A 17366-nucleotide genomic window follows, 5' to 3' on the forward strand; every position below is an offset into this window, starting at 1 on the left:
ACATGAAAATGCATGTTAATGGGACCGTTTTGCTAGTGTGAAAATTCCGCCACAGCCTTAGGCCCCCAATTTTTCCCATAATAGGAATATCATTCTTGGTTTTCAAAAAATGGGTATATGCACTATTGTATCTTTCAACTCCATGGCATGTACTTGGCCAAACTCATATGTCTTGGTTTAACACTAGTAGGTAGGCATGCATATTTATTTTTAATAGTAACTTTAATATTGTAAATGAAGTTTAGAAATGATGAATGAAGATCAACAGAACTAGAAGGAAATGGCTAGGACAATGATGAAGATTAACAAAAAATCAGAGGAAATGTTCAACACAATTCATATTATGGATCAGGTTAGAAATTTCAAAACTATTCTTAAATAAACATGACATGATATAACACATTTACTTATATTAGTTTGCTTGTTAAATGTAGCCTTATGGTGAAGTCAGTATGTCATTTGCTGTAAGATGGAAGGATGAACTAAAGCATACTTGGCATCTGCTAGACAGTAATGACAACATGCACTCTATTACATACAACCAAAATCTGGTGAGCCCAAATCTACTGGCTGGATGGATAGAACTCAGAGATTTCTATGGACTCACTCCAAATCATCAAGTGACCATGACCTATTTTGGACAGAATGTTTTCTTCCTCACCATCTTCAAAAGGAGCTTTGAACCAAAAGCTTATCCTAGATGACACTCCTTATACCACCAAGTTCCTAAGTCAGTCACTTTTAAAGTACTGCTGAGTGAGTACAAAGTGACTTGCAGCACTTTGGTGAGTAATTAAACACTCCTCTATCTGTCAAATTTTAAAATCATATACATATTTAATATGAATTTAATATTAATTTTAGGAAGTGTCGAGTACTATGTACTCATTTATGAAAGCTGCAGGATTCACTCATCTGAACTTGGAAGAGATTACGAAGTGTAGGATTGTTTATATTCATTGGAGAAAGACTGCAAAAATTGGAAATGGATGGAGAACTTTTGCACAATCACAAAATTTGCAAGCTGGATATCCGAGTTCCTAGATGCAACTTCTAACTTTGTTTTATTTTGGATTTTTTTGTAATTAAAGTACATTATACTATACTATTATCGATTTCTAAATTTTTGTTTATAAGTTTTGGTGGTATATTTGGTGGGAATTGGAACATCCTGAACACATTTGTGGGAAATTTTTGTTTATAAGTACTTAGGAGTGGGAATAGGCCAGGCCAGCCTACAGGGGCGTACGACCTGGCCTACATAAAGCCTGGCCTGGACTGACCTATTTAATTAAAAGGCTTTTTTAAAAGCCTATTAAATTAAATAGATCAGGTTTAGGCTTATTAAAAAGCCTTATAAGCCTGATAGGTCGGCCTATATATATATATATATATATATATATATATATATATATATATATATATATATATATATATATATTATTTTTTGGGTACAATTAATTATTTTTTTGAAACTAGCAGACTTTGATTACATATTACTGCTCCATAACTTCCATTCCTATAATCAAGTAAGACTTTAATTACAATTTATGTGTGAGTCATGTGACCCTTTATATTCCTCATTATTTTTATTGGCTTTCCTTTTCCTTTAACTTTCCTATTACGTTCCTACTCTAGGAATATTAATGTGAAGAAGGCTTTTAAAGGCGAGGCCAGACTTTTAAAAAGGTCAGGCCCGAGCCAAAATAAAAGCCTTTGATATAGGCTATAGGCCAGACTCAGGCCTCAAAAATTCATCGTAGGCTAGGCTCAGGCCTTTTAAAGCCTGGCCTGGCCTGACCTATTCCCACCCCTATAAGTACTCTTGGTGCATGATATATTTTGTTTAGAACTCTTAATGATATATTAATTTGTGTAAATTTTTGTTTATAAGTCTTTGTGATATATTTTGTATATAAATTTAGCTTATTTTATGAGTTCTATACAACTTTGAATGATAAGTTGTCATATGAATAATTATAGGTTGGTAATTAAAAAAAACAGATATGATACTAAAATAAATCCAAAAAACAGCAAAGGTTTATAAATAATCCAATGTTAATATTGATACTTTAACGGTGATAGTTTCATCATCGGTTAGTAACCGATGTTGAAAATCCTTAATAACCGATGTAAAAAGCCTATTTTCTAGTTGAGTGCATATATATAAAAGGAATGCTAATGCACTCACATCCTTATTTTAGTATCAATGCATTAACAACCAACACCAACAAACTTAGACAAAAGAAACTAACAAGCTCATTTGCTTTAGTCAAACTAATTTAAGGATAGCATCAAAATTGTAATTGATTTAAAAAAAAAATTATCTCTCTAGATCAACATTAAATTAGTTTGAAAATTCAAAATTTAATGATAATAAAAAAGGAGAGAAAAGAGAAAGTTTGAAAATTTAATACTGGTCAAATACGAGACAAAATATTTTTTAGTTCAATTATATTTATTATAATATTCTTAAATTAGGTTGACTAAAGCAAATGAGCTTGTTGGTTTTTTTTTTTTTCCAAATTTTATGGTGTTGGTAGCTAATACACTCATACTAAAAAAACTTATGTGAATGCATTAGTGGTCCTATATATATATATATAAGATTTTTTTTAAAATAAATATTATTAATAGAGGAAACTGAATAAGAAAAATAAGGTGTTGAATTACAGTTTGCTTAATTTCTTTTAGTAGTGGATCTTATATCTAGATTTACTCAATATGATAATAATAATAATAAATAAGTGTTTTTGTGAAATTCATTATTTATTAAATATTTAAATTATCTACTTTCTCTATTAGAATTTTAACCCCAATGGAAATTACAATTATATCACCTCATATTTTGACACCTATCCAACTTTTTATGTTATAATGTCATTTAGAAAATTTTGTCATTATGCATCATTTGATCTCAAAAAAGCTAATAGAAGAACACCACACTCTCCTCACACTCTCCCTCTGTGAATGAACATCAATGAAGAGAGAGGGGTTCAAGGTTCCCAAAAATCATATTGACAACATGGAACTGAGTGACCCAAATTTGAAATTTGGCAGAACCCTTTTTCGCTTCTCCCTCACACTAAAAATCCCACTTTGTCTCTTCTGAACTTTTAATCTCTTCTCTTTCTTTCTCAAAATTCCTCTTTCATGATCAAGATTTATGGGTGAAGGAGCATGATCGGAAGTCGCTTAGGGGAGAACTCAAGACACTGAGGCTAGGACCTTTTCCTTTGTCCTTCTTTTTTTAGAATATAGAAGATTTGATATGCATTTTCCATTTTTGGTTGGGGTTTTTAATGATTTTTTTGTTTTCATTCATATTTTTTGTTCTCCATGTCTTTTTGGAAGTTTTGTTCGTGATGTGAGAAAGATTTTTTGCTTTGGGTTGCGAGTTTTGTTGTTTTTTTTTTGTTTGTTTGGCTTGTTTTATATACTCATTACATTTCTTTCATATGTAGTTAGGGTTTTGTTGGTTAAGGACTAGAAGCATAAAATGTGAAATAGAGGTAGTCCAATTTTCTAATCTCCTTTTCTTCTTATTGTTAATGTTTTTGTCTCATGTTCTGATATCTCACCATTTGCTTGAATGTTTGATGCTTCTATGTGTCTTATTTTTAATTTTAAGTATGTTGTTTGATGATTCATGTTTTGAGATGTCACAATATGTCTGAATTTGTTGTGCTTTAAAATGGAATCACCTTTCATTTCCCTTTTTTGTGTTAGAAGAAAAAAAAGACAAAAATTAAATGACTAGAGAAAAAATTGTTTGCTGAGAAAATGTTGCCAAAATAAAAAGGGTTGGGTTGCTCTTCAACTTTGGCTTAATTGGTTTTTGCAAGTTTGGTTAATGTTCTATTCTCTTTTTTTTTTTTAATTTGTTGTTAAGATTTTGGAGGTTGTAAAAAAGGGTTGGTTGCTTTGTAAGTTTGGCTTAATTAGTAGTGTTATCCTTGGCCTTTTGTTACATTTTATAAAGTCTGATTGTTCTTTAGGACACTACTATGAAAAACACTTTCTACGTTGGTTAATTTGCACATTCTATGTCAGTTATTAACCATCATCGTAGCCAATATCGTAGAATGTCTGCACTTTTTATGACGGTTCCATATAGAACCGTCTTAAAAAAAAATATCATTCCAAGACAGTTCTTAGCTAAAAATCATCTTAGAAGGGTACCTTTCTAAGACGGTTTTTAGTTAAAAACCATCTTAGAAGGGTACACATTCTAAGACAATTTTTCAGAGAACTGTCTTAGAATACATTTTTTTAAAAAAATAAAATATATTGACGATTCTAAGACAATTTTCTCAAAAAATTGTTTTAGAATATAGACATTATAAGACGGTTTTTTAGAGAACCGTCTTAGAATGTGTTTTTTTAAAAAAAATAAAAAATTTAATATACATTAATGTCCCATATGAATTCTAAAAAATTTCATAAGTCCTTTACCCTACAAATCACAAATTAAGTATTTATTAGTTTAATGGTCTCAAGACTCTACTCTTAAGAATTTAATAATCCTAAATGCATTAATTTTACAATGCATGTAAAGGTTGAATGGATCAAGTTTTTAAACTAAGCAATAGAAAATTGTATTTGGATTCTTAAAGTATTGAAATTTAGCCAATGACAAACTATATTTCGGATGACATAGCCATTAGTAGTTGGGAGCAGTTTCAAAAAATCATTATTTTAAATAAGCTCTTGAAAGTAATGATACAATATTTTGGAATATGATAATAATAATATAGTTGTGCCACTACATTGAATTTCTAGCTATAAGAACAATTTGACCATAATGCTTCCTGTTAATTATCACATAAAACATTAATGTTTACGAATGCAATTGAGGCAAGCTGCACAATATATCATATCATTATATAACAAAGTGCAGTCAAAGGAATAATTATTTTAGTAGAATAAAGAACCTAAGGAGTCGGGAGAAGAACATACCTCCTGGCCCTTCGTCTTCACTGGGTCTAAAATAGTGCAGCCTCAAAATTCACTTAATTAATTGGGGAACAAACAAAAAAAAATCAAAATTATTATTGAATGCATCCACCTTGTATCGTTCCCTTTTCTGCTCTCTCATATTAAAAGGCCATTCATAATTGAGCCCTCTATCATTGAGTAATTAGGAGTAGTGAAGTAATCCCTCTTCTTACCCATTGCAACATATAAGTATACATGAATCACAGAACCTACTTGAATGAATTGATAAGTAAGAATAAGAGTAACAAACCTCAAGAAAATGAAGAATATCTTGCTTCCAGTGAAGGCAACTAATAAAGCATGCCAGTGCTGGATACAACCTGTGATTTATGAAAAAGTGAGAGTCAAGCAAAGTAACTTATTGAGTAACCAAGCCCGCAACAATTAAGAAAACAAAAAATAAGCATGCATGCATTGCAGCAGAGTATTTATATTTGACTGACCTTGACATTCCAACAAAACCAGGTAATGGGTCTCTAACCATCTATATCCTCAACAAATTCATATACCTAAAATGCCACAAGAAAATGATCAGCATCAACTTAGTAACCGATGAATCCCTTGGTTTTGTATATGTCTAAATGCTTGAAAGGTTGGTTAATACCCAAAGGTCATGTTACAATCAAAACAATATTCATACTTGTTAAGTAAAGCAGCAAAATACATATCATGCATTCAATTAATTGAATAAATTGTTATCATACTCTCAACATTCTAATTTTTAATAACTTCTCCCTAGAAAGAGAATAGACACCAATTTATAAAATTAAGCATAAAAGAAAAATAATGAAACTAGTCTTAACCATTTAAAATACAATTCATTCATTGTATCCATACCAAAAATAAATGAGTCCAAGCTACCATTAAGCATGTACTCATAAACCAACATTTTTCCCTCTCCTTCAAGGCAACATCCAAGAAGCCTCTTTATAGTAATTTCTTGCCCATCTTTTAGACTTCCTTGAAAATTTCAATTTTCAAATTGATAATTTGAAAGAAATCAAGAATTTTCATTTTATTCCTCAATTCTTAATGCCATAATAATCTATAAGCAAATTACTCTGTATACAAGTCCAAAACCACCTTCTCCAATTTTGTTCTTGACTGTGAAGTTGCTAGTGGCCTTAGCTATTGTTGACAAGTCAAAAACTAGTAGGTCCATATCATCCACTTGCACTCCATTGTTTTGATTTGATTTGATACTGAAGTCTAATACATATTATAAGTAGGTGTTTCAGATTGTGATAAACATTTCAACACATTTCTTTTAATTTTTCAAAGGACTAGAATTTCATCTTTTGATAAAATGAAAATTTCCTATATCCTACTCTAAGTTATTCCACTTTCCCTCCCTCAAATGCAAATAAATAATTAAGGAAACAAGAGAGCTAGTACCTTGAAGTATAAACTATACACAGGAAAAAGTGTTTCAGTTTTAACTAAGTTAATTTTGAGATGATCAATTTAAAGTTCATTTTGATTTACCTTTTCCAATACATTATCTAGACAAAACTGAAAAAACAAAAAAGTCCTGCGCATAATATGATCTATAAATTGGCTGCAATCATAAATAGCCTCCATTGAAGGAAGAATTCAGAACAAGTGTCTGCCATGATCTTTCAATGTCCGTAAAACTTTTTGTCCTATTATTTCAAACTGAATTCAACAAACTTCTTATTTAGCATGCGGTTATTGACCAAAGAAGCTGAACCAAATTTTCTACAGTGGACCCTGTACACTATTTACTTCTATGGTTTTTGTTTTTCAGATCATTGTATGGTTGTCAAATAATATACATACATCTAATACAATACTACAAACATTAATAAAGCAATACAAAGAATTTTTTTCTTTATGAGAATAGGAACAAAAATGTGAATTTTACCTTTGACATTGCAACATGATTTCTTTCTAAAACACGAACCAAGTATTATTAGTATTCCAGCAACTGCAACCACGACCAAAGAAACTGTTACTACCACTAGGACTCCACCCTTCTTGTGGCCCTCATTGGCATGTTCTAATTAAATTTGATCACCAATTTGCAAAGGTAACATAAAATAGTCACATATGAAAATGTATCCAAGCTAAAAAATTTATTTGAAGAAAGACTAATAATTAGTTTCAAAGGCAAGTTCCTACCTAATTCTGAAGCATCAATTTGAACATATACATCCTGGCCTCCAGCTGCAAACTGTCTAATATCAATTAAATCAAGTAAAAGAAAGGTAACTAGAATGCTTGAAAAGCTCCGTGGAAGTTGGCATTGATTCACCGTAGCTTTTAGCAGCTCCACCTGGAGACAAAAAAGGAAAGTTTTGTAGAAAACCGCTAACCAATTACCCAGACACACTGATTCAAGCCTTCAACCAAAGCAAAAAAAAAGTCTTCTCAAAATGCTAGAGTCAAAGAGCACAATTCAAATAAGTTATTTAGTGTCGTAAAAAATTAAAATTTCATATACATTAGCGTCCTAACTAAATTCTAAAAGAGTTGCAGTGCACATCAAATGCATACATTTTTCCATGAAAAACAAAAATAAATATAATCAAGTATTGGAAAATAATCAACAAAATTCTAAGAGAAAGGTGCTCAGTTCAATTCCATTCTTATCAATTGATCAAACATTTTAAAATATTAGGGAATGTTCTCAAAATTGAAGCAAACAACTAAATTAACACAAGTGAAACTAGAAAGAAAATTCTTGAGCTTACCATTCAACACGCTGTTCAACCACATAACTATGGTCATACCTGAAAAACAATGGGAAAATACAGCAATACAAAAAGTTAGTAGAGGCCAAAAGGACAAAACTATAAACTAAATATACATAATGAATCATCCAATCACACTAAAACCTTGGTTCATGATTCATGATTTTAAAAAATTCATACATACTGAAGTCTAAAGCAATAACCTCAAAAGTCAAACATGAAACTATCCAATAATATTGCTTAGATCCTCAGAACTCTAAGAAATGGTTCATTGACACCATTTCTTAGTTAAATGAATAAACAATAAAGAGGTGCACAGAGGAAAAACAAAACTGGAGAGGGTTGTTGGGTGAAGGTGCATCAGAGCCGTACAAGTCCCACTGACCAATAGTGTTGCCTAGATCCTCCAAATCAAAGTACACACTCTTGTCACCATACTTTGCTACCACAACACCACTCATGTAATTAATATTAAACTTCCACATACATTTAGAACCTATAGAGGCCTTTTTTGGTTTTTAGAAAACATATAAAACAAAAAAGAAGAATAGTACTATGCATGCATATTGATTTAATTAAATCTCTTGTAGAGTAATCAATAATCATAGTGCAATTTGTTCACCTAAAATTCTTGGGTCTGAAACTCTGGCGAGAGGGCTTGAAAGAGAGCTTAGTTCCAGCAAGGGAAGATCCAGCAAGGCCCTTGACAGTAGATGGTTGAACAACAACTAAGCTTGCCAGAGAAGCCATGAGTTTCTATATGATCAGTTGCTACTAATGCTTTGGTTTTGATATGTTGCTTGAATCTCATCTTCATTGCCACGTGGCCAACTTCATTTATTTGTGCAGATTTTGCAATTCATTCATGTCATGCCATGTGGTTTCAAGATGGATAAGCCTATCCACTTAGTTGCATCTCTTTGTAAAGATAACATACTACGTGTGCTGATTGAGTTGCAAGGTATGGTGAGATGCATTATTTTTATACAGAGGATTAGCTTATACGACTTAAGTAAATTAATTTACAAGTTAATTTGATATACTGCCAGTTAAAGATTTTTATACTATCAATTAATTAATTTAACTTTCAAAGTAATTATTATAAAAATAAACTTTTAATAAAACAATAATTTATAAAACAGTAATGTAGTTCAATTAAATTTAATTTATAAATTATTACTGTTTTATAATAATTTATAAAACAATAATAATTTATAAATTTTTTTAATACTTTGCCCTGTATATAATCTTAGACAATATATATTTGTAATAATAATAAAATAGTCTAGTAATATATATATTAGGGGTCAAACTATAGCATTGCAAATAAATTAAAAAAACATTAAATTGGCTTTCCACCGTACAAGTTTAAGGTTCACATAAATCATTGACAAGATCCACTTAAAACTAACGTGACAGGCTCAAATTTGTAGAACAAATTCAACTTAAAGTGGTCATTATATTGTCATCGGGAGGGGCGTAGGTTTCTCAACTTAAAGTGGCCATTATATTTTAAAAATATAGTGAATAGTTGTAAATCCCACTCTAATCTCCAAGAAGCTTTACGGGAATCTAAGAAGGCACCTATTATTGTTGCTTGAATTGCTGCCAGAACACATGCTATCATTGTTCCTCAATACCTCAGTGGAAATGCTCTAAGCAACTTCACCTTTTTCAATTGAAAATAGCTATTTAAGATGAATATAATAATAATAATCACATTCAAGGAATTTTTAGAGTGAGAAGATAATTGTTCATTAACTTTTTTTTATTTAACATTTGTTAACTATAAACCATTGAATAATATATAGAGCAGACTAATACAATAAGAATGAAATGCATACTTGCGGAATAAACCAGGCCATATAGAGTAGAGTAATACTAACATGGCATTATTCCATTAAGAACTAAGCTAATCATTTAAATAAAGGAAAAAAATTAAGCAACATTAAGATATTCTTTCCATGCTACCTAAATAACCACCATAGTTCCTACAACAATCACCACATGTGCAGCCCTTGGAGTTGGAGATTCTCAAAAGGGAGTTATCATGCATGATATTTCCCTTATTAAGCACTGATGCAAAGGAGGCAAGTCTATGCAAGTAATAATTAAGTCTTAATGCAGGTGAGAAAGAATAACTTAATTCTAAGTTCACCTAGACCATTTATTAGTCAAGACATCATAATAGTGGACATCAGCTGTGGCACCAGCTAAAGCTGAAATGTAAACCATGTAACAGGATCAATTATAAGCATAAAAACTATAACACTTAATTGTTAAAGCTATAGAACATATCGTTTATTCACTAAGAAGTTCCCTTAATCCATTCAATATCAACTCTTCTTCAAAGGGAAAAATGGATAAGTCTATATAAATTATTGTTTATTTTGTGTTACTCCTTGCAGGAAGATAAGTAAATGTAGCCAATTCTCAAATAATCAAGAATGTGTTGCACCAAATCAAGTTTTCGGTATTTAGTTACCAACATCGATATGCACCATAAATAAGACTTACAAACATCATTTAGTGCTACAAATGAACATACCTCTACCTAAGAGCTTAAGCTTTTAGAAGAGTTGGCTCTTACCAAGGCTTTTAAGACCAAGTGGTCAAGAATTCAATCCTTGTCACCACCGTTCTTCATAATTAAAGTTTTTGGATATAGTATATTGAGTTTATGCATTGTCTTTACTTCAAACTTGAGATTCTTTATCATACATGGTGCGTTAGATATAAAACCATTCATGGCCTTTCACCTAAGAGAGGTTATCTGTAAGGAGAATTAGTTCTTGACAAGCTTGTTTGGGTGAATACAATGGCTATGAAGTTGAACAGAACATACACAAACAGAAGGAACCACTAAATCCATCTTGTGGATGCATTATATAGAAAGCCAAATGGAGTGGTGTTCCCTATAACATTTGTGGAAAGAGTTACATAAAAATTTATGAATTTCCAAATGACAACCAACCATAATATAGAAATAAAGTTGTATATTAAAATCAATTCATTCAGTTTATTGTCTCATGTACACACAAACTTGTCTAAGGTGGTTTGAAGTAACCTTAAAGAGACTTCTTGGCAACGAATACAAGAAGATCAATGACACGTTAGTTGTAGAACCGAGGACAAAGAAGGTATTAGAACTAGCTGAATTAATAAAAATAAAGCATCTAAAATTTGTGTGATTAGATTTTTGGCCAAATTAACAACTTATTGACACACTAACCCACTATCAAATACAAGAAAATGTTAAAGGTGCATTCACATGTGTCCCCACTCGTTGTCGTACCAAGAAAAAAGCTTCACAAACTTCTTATTCAATGCAATTCCAGCCATTGCATAAAAAATACTTGATCTGGAACAATGATTTTTAAAAAAAGGTTAACAGGTAAATGCACAATGTCAGGTTGTCAACATAAAAAAGGGTAGGGAATATACCTTGTGTTCACACCAAAAAAAAAGGAATATACCTTGTGTACGACATTATTTTATGGATGTTTTCATGTTTCTGTGAATTTAAAAGGGTCAATTGCTTCTGCTATGTGGTAAGCAATTTGATACAGCACTGCGTTGAAAGCCAAACCTAGAGTGTCAACTTGCTAGTTACTAATTTACTGTGAACCCATCTGTTACATACATGAGTACTAGGCCATTCATGCATTCAATTCTTGAATCACGTACATAAGAAACACCATAAGCTATCTCAATATTCAAGAGATACTAAAGAGACTAGCTAGACATGAGACAACAATCATGACAAATTGTTGTTCGTATAACAAACATAATGGAAAAAACAACACTAGCAATGGATTATGTACATTTCCTTTCCAAAGTTTGATGTAGGATTACCCAAACTAATTCAAAGATTACATTTATTTAGACCACACATTTCTATTTACCAGACTATTTAAATAGCCATTATAACTCTGTAGCATAACAGAAATCCTCCAATCCGCTATTGCAAATCCATTGTAGTGAGGCTGTCGCAAAAACTGCTATTGCAACTGCAATAGACATCACAATTTCGTGACCGGGATGCAAGACAAGTGACTCTCCCCCCCTTAATTACAATTTCCCACTCCCCCATTCTTTTTAATGTCTTCATCAGTATTTTGTATTGAACAACTGAAATTTTGAGTTAACATTATACCAATTGTTATATAGTTTATTTTTAATCTGCATACAACTTAACGTATTCTCCATGTATAATTGATTTATTTCAACCACTAAGCAAATTTCACTATTTCCACAATCTGCTATTGATAACATTGGATCAGCATACCATAAACACACCAAGAACAAGTAACAAACATGTATTATTATCAGCAACTAGAATTCAAAGTTGACACACCTCAATCATAATTTCTCTAAGACTTTCTGCTTGGTTGGGAACAACTTTAATGAGTCTCATCTGAAAGTCACCCAATTTATGCATCACTCTCGACAGCACCATCATAATAGATTAAGCGAGCAAAAACACAAGAATAAAAACTGCGACATTCACAAAACAAAATGGACCTTGAAATGAAGGGCAACTTTGGACATATAGGATTGGAGTTTCTCCATTATAAACAAGATAGAAGAATCGGCCTCCAAAACAATCTAATGGCCACGAATGATGAAGTAGTATTTGTTCGGCTGCTCCAACATCGATATCCCCAAAAAATCATGTTGGAAATCGATGTTCACCGACTGGTCTATGAAAAACATAATGAAAGAAAGGGTTTAAGAGAAAACTAAAAAACCCAAAAACCGAAAGCAAAGTGAAGAGTAACCTCATAAATTGGGTCTGTAGAAAGTGAGGGAGGCTTTGCATCTTCCTTCTTTTTCAACACACTGTGAGATCTCATTCAGACATTAGGGTTTAGGGTTTCGTCGGGGATTTGACTCTCAGGGATTAGGTTGGTCATGGTGAGAAGGAAGAGTTTTTCAAAAGGGTGAGAGACTGAAGTGACAAAGAACGAAGGCATGAGTTTGGTATTTGGAAGAGTGAAGGGAATGGAGTGGATAATCACTTTTGTACTCTTTGAATGCCCTTTGGAAGCTGGCGGCAACCATGGCCTTTATTGATGCAATCCTACCCCGCAAGGGCATTGGATAGAAGACTCCAAGTAGATTGGGCCAGAGATCCAAGGGAAGGCCCTAGGGTTCTCATGAGCCTTAGGGTAGATTTTGAGCCCATGAGCTAAGTATGAGCTCGCTTATCTTTGTAAATATTAGAGTAGGTTTTTCCTTCGTTTGGGCCTTGTACTTTGGCCATTCTAGTAGTATAGGGTTTTAGCCTTGTATTTCGAGGTATTTTGAGTAGTCTTTGTAGTAGGGATTTTTTTTGTATTTTCATGTATTTTGCCATGGGGGTGAGCTTAGTTATTATAGGGGGTGTGTAGCTAAGCTCTAGCTTCTAATCTTAAGGAGGTGAGCTTACCTATTAGAGAGGTATGTGCAGCTAAGCTCTAGCTTCTTTAGGAATTTTCTTACGGAAGTTTCTCAAGAAGGTGAGCTTAGTTATGAGAGGGGTGTGTGTAGCTAAGCTCTAGCTTCTCAAGGAAGTTTTCTCAAAGAAGCTTCCCAAGGAAGTTTTCTCAAGAAAGCTTCTCAAGGAAGCTACCAAGTTTATAAATAGAAGCATGTGTAACACTTGTTGTAACTTTGATGAATGAGAGTCTTGTGAGACATACTTCAAAGTTCCACTTCTCTCCCTCTTTTATTCCTTCAATTTCGTGCTCCCCCCTCTCTCTTCCTCTCCCTCTTTCTTTTCCTCCATTGAAGCATCCTTAAAAGCTTCTTATCCAAGGCTCATCTTGGTGGTGAAGCTCCTTCTTCCATGGCTTATTCCCTAGTGGATGGTGCCTCCTCTCACCTCATCTCCTTTGTCTTCCGCTGCATCTCCATGGTGGAAAATCACCATTAAAGGACCTCATTGAAGCTCAAAGATCCAGCCTCCATAGAAGCCCCACAAGCAAGCTTCCATCAAGTGGTATCAGAGCACAAGAGCTTCAAGTAGGTGCTCCTTAAACCTCCATTAATTTTTTGCTTTACCTTCTCTTCCATTGTTGTTTCTTCATTTTTCTCCATGTATCTCCTCACATGTCTTGTGATAAATGTTGTTAACATGATTCTTTAGAGTTTCCACCGATTAAACTTGCTATAGAAGCTAGATTTGATTTTATATGGTTCAAATTTCTTGTTCTTGTTCTTGAACCATGAATTGTGTTGAGTTTAGGTTCCTTTGAGTTTTGTATTGTTATTTTTGTGGCTAAAACCTAAACCATAAAATTCTTACAAAAACATTAAAGTAGAATAAAACCTCAAAAATCTAGAGGGATTTGTTCACTTATTGTAGTTTTGTCATAGAATTCATGTCTAGACATGAAACTTGTCACATAAGATTTCTTATGTTGTGCTGAATTTTATTTTCTTGTTTCTTTGTCTAACTCATTTGTTCATGAGTGCATGAAATTCTTTTAGCCTATTATTTGATTTGAGTTAAATCTTTCATGTTAATTATTCCTTAACATGTTCATGCAAAATTCTTAGAGAGTCTTTGATTGTGAACCTTTTCTTGAACTTTTAGGTTTCCTTATGATTGTGTCTATCGTGAATTTGAGTTTTGGTGATTGAATTGCTGGTTGAAATGTTTATCCTAAGTGAATATTGAACTCCTAAAACTGTGGTAAACAATCCTAGTGAGTTCAACATACATAGGAAGGTTGAAAGTAAGCCCAAGGCAATCAATATACCATGCTTAAAAAAAATCGCTGGTGCTGGCAGCTTGGACATACAAACTTGTAAAAATTACTGAGAATTGGTTACTTCGAATTTTGAGCTGAAATTTTTACTGAATTTTCTAGACATCTGGAAAAAAGTTATAAAAAAGAACCAAGTGATTTGGACAAAAGGAAAAAATACTAAAAATCCCACAAGTTTGCAGAAAAATCAGTATCCAGAAAAAAAAAGTGAAAGGGAAGCGTGTTTGTTGTTTTGGCTCAAAATTTATTCTATAATTGGTGCCTATGTTATACCAATCTTAGTTCCGAAATTTCAATTGAAAATTACTGTGAAAACAAGCGCCAAAGCTAGAGGTTTGTTGAGTCTTTTTTTTGTAGTTTTTTTACTCTACTCTAGAGCCATTCTAAGTTTCTCTTTGAGTCCTAGCTTGCTTCTATGTCCTTTTCATTGCTTTATTTGTTGAGTAATCCTTGAAAAATTGTCTTGTTAAAACTCCATTGTTTTAGCTTTCATTTCATTTTTTTTTGTCTTTGGTTATTGCTTGTCTCTTTGTTTCCTTGTTTGTGGGTTGCCATATAAGGAATTGGAAGGAGGATTGATGCCATCCCTTGAAGAATTTGAGTCAAGAAGAAAGGGGCCAACCACCGTAAGAGCTATTGGACTAAGAAGCACTCCAAATTGAGTGAATCACCAAAGAGAGAACAACCACCAAAATTGAGGACCGTTTTGTAATTTTGTAATTTGCAATTTACTTATCTTCATTGCTTTCAAGTTTTGTAACAAAAAGGCCTTTCGTAGGAAGTGTGTTGGGAGCCTCCAATAGGTTACCAAACTTCCATTTGTGTGTAATAATTTTAGGCAATTTTTCCTTAGGATAGTGAGTGTTTTGTTGGGAACCTTGAATGTGGTCATCCAAACACTCTTAGGATTCGCCTAGTTTACATTTCTTGCTTACTTTCATAGCTTATTTCCTTTACCTTCCATTGTCAAACCGCCTAGATAGCTTTCCTTTTACCAATTAGTTTTTTCCCTTATCTTTCACACCTCTTTTAGTGTTTATTTGGGCTAGTTTCAACCATAGTTTCTTTTACCTTTTGTTTTCAAACCTCCAACAAGAAAGAACCACAACTTAGGAACCAACATGAGTCATCATTCATCTAGTGTTAATGGCAAGGGTACTAGTCATAAAGACCCTTTATCTAGAATATTAGATGAGTTGAGTTCCCTCAAGTAATGGAAAGAAAAACAAGAGAGAAAAGAAAAAGGAAAAAAAAGAGTGGAATAAATAAGTCAAGATGAAAGAAAGAAAATAAGAGAGGAAGAAAGAAGAAAAATAATGAAAGAAATGAAAAGAGAAAAACATGCCTCCTATAGTAGTCATAACTCTTGCAAGAGCCTAAGTGAAGAACTTCGTGACTATTACGAAGGAAGGCATAGGTCACATCTTAGACCTCACTCCCATAGAAGAGAAAAAGAAAGAAAGCCTCAAGAGACTAACATTAACCTCCCATACTTCCATGGGAAGGACAATGTAGAGGCTAACTTATTTTGGGAAATTAGGGTAGAGCAACAACTTAAAAAGAAGTCTACAGCAAAATCTTATGGCTCTCACTCTTATCCAAAGAAAGACCAAGGTCAAGGCATCTTAGGGGTGACACCTTCTAAGCCCAAAGATGATAAGGGGAAGACAATAGAAAAGCAAGCCCCTAAGGTTAGTATACAAGAGAAAACTAGCTCTATAAAGTGCTTTAAATGTCTTGGAAGAGGACACATTACTTCTCAATGCCCCACCACAAAAACCATGATTATGAGGGGCCAAGACATTTATAGTAGCCAAGATAAGGCTACTACTTCACTTTCCGCTAGTGAAAGTGAAAAAGCAAAAGGGGAAGAATCTAGTGAAGAAATCTACCCCCAAGAAGAAGGACAACCATTAGTGGTTAAAGAGAAGTGTAAGGAGGTAAGTGTCTTCTCCAAGAGGTTAGCTAAGAAGGAAACTCATTTTACAATAAAGACAAAAATTAAAGAAACTTTCCCTCTTAGACAACCTCCACATTTTCTCTTTTGTAAAAAGACACTTGCTAGCATTGCCACACCTCTTGGGCTTGAGTTTATTCCTCAAGTAAAGAAGTTGTTGGATGAGGGTTTGGTTCGCAAGAGCTTAAATCCTTGTCTTTGTTGGTGCCCAAAATAGGTATTATTAGGCACTAAGTCCCTAAAATAGGTGGTATGATGAATGTTTTGAGTGGTGCAACCCTCTTTTGTAAAATCACTCGTGCACCTAACATCTTCATGGTATGTGTACATAGGGACCCATTAGGTAGGTTTGTTCTTATTTTTAGTTTCAATACAAACTTAGGTACTCATATGGGACACCTTAAGTTTGTCATACTTTTTGGAAGGAATAATCAATATGAAAATACAAAAAAAGGTATGTTTTATTGCGTTACTTTTCTTAATTTTTCAAATAGTGATCAAGGGGTTACCATGAACCCTAAGAGAATAAAGGTCATTCCTGAGTGGCCCACTCCACCAAGTATAAGAAAAATTTGGGGCTTCCATGACTTAACAAACTTTTACAAAAGACTTGTCCCATATTTTTCTATAGTTGTAGCACCACTCATTGAGTTGGTGAGAAACCATGTTCCTTCATGGGAAGATGCCCAGGAAATGGGTTTTTAGACCTTACCTTACTTCAACATACCAAACACCACTAATACATATGTTTTTGTTCTTTTTACAGGTGTTGAGGGAAGGAGCCCAAAGTATGAAGAACCTCAAGATTTGAGGTCAAATCCTTTCCAAGGTGGAGGGAATGATGCAATCCTACCCCACAAAGGCATTGGATAGAAGACTGCAAGTAGATTGGGCCAATTAAAGAACTGCTCCAATGAAATCCGTTGGAGGCTTAAGTATTCT

At 33.1% G+C, this 17366-nt stretch overlaps 1 long non-coding RNA gene across 1 annotated transcript; it reads right to left on the reverse strand.

The window, feature by feature from the left end:
* Positions 1–4422: 4422 nt before the first annotated feature.
* Positions 4423–8493, reverse strand: LOC100789467 (uncharacterized). The gene is made up of 6 exons (XR_419528.4): positions 8335–8493; positions 7713–7751; positions 7141–7294; positions 6884–7018; positions 5442–5507; positions 4423–5318 (listed from the first exon to the last, which is right to left on the reverse strand). It is a non-coding gene; the product is annotated as an uncharacterized lncRNA (long non-coding RNA).
* Positions 8494–17366: the final 8873 nt, after the last annotated feature.

Source organism: Glycine max, chromosome 18 (genome assembly GCF_000004515.6).
Source record: "Glycine max cultivar Williams 82 chromosome 18, Glycine_max_v4.0, whole genome shotgun sequence".
Taxonomy (NCBI): domain Eukaryota; kingdom Viridiplantae; phylum Streptophyta; class Magnoliopsida; order Fabales; family Fabaceae; genus Glycine; species Glycine max.